Below are 4,088 nucleotides of genomic sequence, written 5' to 3'. Positions count from 1 at the left end.
CCTTGTCATACTCTTTCTCTTCATATACATCCATTTTCTGGCGTCGCACTACTCAAAGTTTGTGCAACTTCTCATATTACCTTAAGCATTATCCGGACTTCTATCCACTTATTGTCGGTTTCCCCGACCTTACTAATTCACTTCCGTAAAGGGTCTCCTTAGTAGCTCAAGTGTTCATATCAAATACACTACTGTATCAACTATTTCTATCTTATCCTTACATTTTTCTCACCTGCTTCCCCCCTTTTGGGGTGTACCTATACCATTATCCTGTTTATCCTTCGCCTCATATCCTTATTCCTCATTTCCATTAAACAACGCTTTTATCCCAACGGTAAGCATCCAAAGTCCCCTTAGAATATTTTCTTTACCCCAACCTATATCGGGTACTTCCTTTGGTATCCCCTCATCATTTCTCCCCTTCGTGCCTACCTCTTTCGTTCATTATTCATCCTTTCACTTGCTTAACTCACTTACTCGTAATTCCTCTTTAGCTGTGCGCCTGTACTGTAGTTGTACGTCCATATTTCGCAAGTGTTCCGCTAAGTGTTCCGCTACTTTTATTCTCAGAACAGAATCCTTACGACTTCCGCTCGACAATGTTGATCCATTACCTTCATATATACATATATAATTACTATCAACTAGCCTACCAAAATACTTCCAAACGCTGTTCAAGCCTATCCTACTTAGGGTCGTGAGACACCTTCGCTCCTTCAACGAACTAGCCTCGCCGTGTCTCCGCACGTCTTCCTATGGTCTCCAACCATTCTCGTATATCCTAGTTTTCCTTAGATTACCTTAATTTTTCATTTGTCGCTTATGTCTCAATCGTAGAATTTCTTGCCAACTTCCTGTGGGGTCACCCATCATAGAATTGCTCCCAACTGAGCACGCTTAACCCAAAATCTTTACTGGATTTCAGTGCCTTAATGTCGATATTTTCGTATCCGCCTCCTCACCTGGCCCTTATTACATGTTCTGGGCAAGATGAAGTTTCAAAGACTCCGAAGATCTTTCGTAACACGTCGTTTCTTTTACAATTACTGTTTTGCCCTTTTTGGTTCCCAATGTTCACCTCCCACTTGTGTGTATGACTATTCCCTGTCCTGGGCCTCCAGATTTCCGAGGGTAGTGACCGTACCTTCATCGCCATGCCAAATCCATAACCTTTCGAAACGTCGCATCTCACTTATTGCGTTCGTTTATCGTATTTCCTTTCGCGCGCTTCCTTCTCTTAGACGTACCCATCCTGGTAGGGCCTCCTTTATGATTCTCACTATTCGAATCTGCCCACAGCAAACATTAACAATACCTTGCAGGCTTACATATGTATACGACACATCTCAACCATACAGAGCCTCTAATACTCGTCCCTGTAACTTTCCGTATCGCTTCTCATTTTCTTCCGTCGTAGGTAAAACCCGTGATAGAGATTCCATTTTCCTAGGACTTGGCTCTATCGCACGATCATAGGACGGTAAAGAAGGTCAACAATTCCTAGATGCCCCAGCCTCCCCTCCCGTTTATAAATGTGGCCGCTTCACACTCATAAACGAGGACTCTACCGGACACGACTTTGCGTACATCCCTTAGACCGACCTGCTTCGATACCACTTTGTCACACCCTAACCTTATTAGGGTGTGATGGGCACCGACCCCATATTCGGAGCCGAGCGAACCCGCCGACTTTACTACACATATGAACTTATGAATCAGTTAGAAATGGGTACATAGAGATTTTTTTTTTCATAAGTAAGATACGGTATTACATAAGACTCGTGACACGAATCATAAGAACATATCGAGGCCGGAGGCTCTTACAGACTGACAACCCAATACCCACGACTCTGTCTGCAAAGTCTCTAACTTCGAACAAAGCATCATAACATCTATACTCTGACTCGGCGGCACTCCGGGACAAGTGGAGCCTACCAACTCTGCTGGAACACCCTCTATGCTAGATTCAGTTCATCTGGGTGTACCTGCGCGACATGAAAAAATTTCGAAGAAGAGGGGTCGGTACGAGCAATGTCGAGTATGTAAGGCATGAAAAATAATACAAACAGGAATATAAATATGACCAACAATACCATGGGATCGTAGAACATGCGATGAGATAAGAGGATAACCTGTACATGTGAATGCCCTTTTGGCTGGATACCATACATGCTTGTTTTTCCTTTTTAGAAAAAGAGAACATTTCTTTTCATAGACATAGAAAGTAGAATTTATGTCATATCATGTTATATCATAGCATATCATAGTATCATAGCATATCATAGTGTATCATAGTATCATAGCACCGAACAGCGTCGGCTCGCCCACATTGCGCCGAAATACCCGCTCGCCCATAAATCTCGCGTCCGGCATCCCGCATCCCGGATGATAAGCCGGTCGACTAGGTGGCAATGAAACATGGTTCCCTTCCCATTTCCCATGTATCCCTTCCCCCCACCCCATGTACATATACATATTTCATATACATAGGTCATATAAGCACGTAGAGAGCCCAAGAAAATCATGTATCCATCGAAGTGACGTAAGGTCGGAAACCTCCGATTATATTATAGAATAGCTATGGGCGCTTGCCTCACCTTGAAGGAACGATCAATATAAGGCGAGACTATTAATGAAAAGTAATATCATGAGAAAACATAAACCAGGATCATAAGGCCTCGTTTCGTATACTTGGAATCTTTTAAAAATAGACATTATTCATGAATAGAGTTGAGAATTCAAGAAATAGCTTAACGTTCTCATCTCGTCACTGGAATCATAAACTTGGAACCTTTAATCATAGAATCATCATGGTCATATTCATCATGTAAACATTTTCTTCCTTGACATCATCACGGTCGCTTGTACGCCTTCCTAGGCAGACCCGAGGCTGAGGCCTCCGATGCCGTCATCATAGGTACTATCTCAATTTATGACCGGATGGCTTCTGTTTTATTTGATCCTGGTTCTACTTTTTCATACGTGTCTTCATATTTTTTTGTGGGTTTGGATATGATTTGTGATACTCTTGATGCCCCTATCCATGTATCTACTCCGATCGGGGATTCGGTGGTGGTAGATAGAGTCTACCCTTCTTGCGCAATTACATTTATGAGGTATAGCACTTGAGCAGATTTAATGATCCTAGACATGGTAGACTTTGATGTCATATTGGGCATGAGTTGGTTATCCCTGCATTATGCAATTCTAGATTGTAACTATAAAACTGCTAACTTAGCTATGCCCAGGGTACCTAGACTCGAGTGGAAAGGTAACCTTAGTCCTCTCCTTAAGAAAGTTATATCCTTCATTCGTGCTAAGAAGCTAGTAGAGAAGGGTTGTTTAGCATATTTGGCACATATCCTTGATATCAGGGCAGATACTCCACCTATTTATTCAGTTCCAGTGGTACGCGAGTTTGTGGATGTGTTTCCCGCAGACTTACCAGGTATGCCACCTGACTATGACATTGACTTTCGGATTGATTTAGACCCAGGGATTCGTCCTATCTCTATTCCACCCTATAGGATGGCGCCCGCACAGTTAAGGCAATTGAAAGAACAGTTATAGGATCTCTTGAGCACGGGGTTTATTCGCCCGAGTGCCTCTCCTTGGTGTGCTCCAGTGTTGTTTGTTAAAAAGAAGGATGGGTCTACGTGTATGTGTATTGATTATCGTCGGCTGAATAAGGTTACTATATGCAACAAGTATCCCATCCCCCGTATTGATGATTTGTTTGATCAGCTACAAGGAGCTTCTGTATTCTCTAAAATTGACTTAAGATTAGGGTATCACCAGTTAAAGATCCGGGCAGAAGATGTTCCTAAGACAGCTTTCAGGACAAGGTATGGACCCTATGAGTTTTTGGTTATGTCTTTCAGGCTTACTAATGCTCCAGCTGCGTTCATGGATCTGATGAACAATATTTTTAATCCCTATTTAGATTCTTTTGTGATAGTGTTCATCGATGATATCCTGGTATATTCTAGAAGTAAGGAGGAGCATGAGAAACATTTGACGGTTGCTCTTGGGGTATTGCGGGAGGAGAAGTTTTATAATAAGTTCTCCAAGTGTGAATTTTGGTTATC

This window comes from Lycium ferocissimum, chromosome 9, assembly GCF_029784015.1.
Source record: "Lycium ferocissimum isolate CSIRO_LF1 chromosome 9, AGI_CSIRO_Lferr_CH_V1, whole genome shotgun sequence".
NCBI lineage: Eukaryota > Viridiplantae > Streptophyta > Magnoliopsida > Solanales > Solanaceae > Lycium > Lycium ferocissimum.
This window is presented reverse-complemented; position numbering follows the sequence as displayed.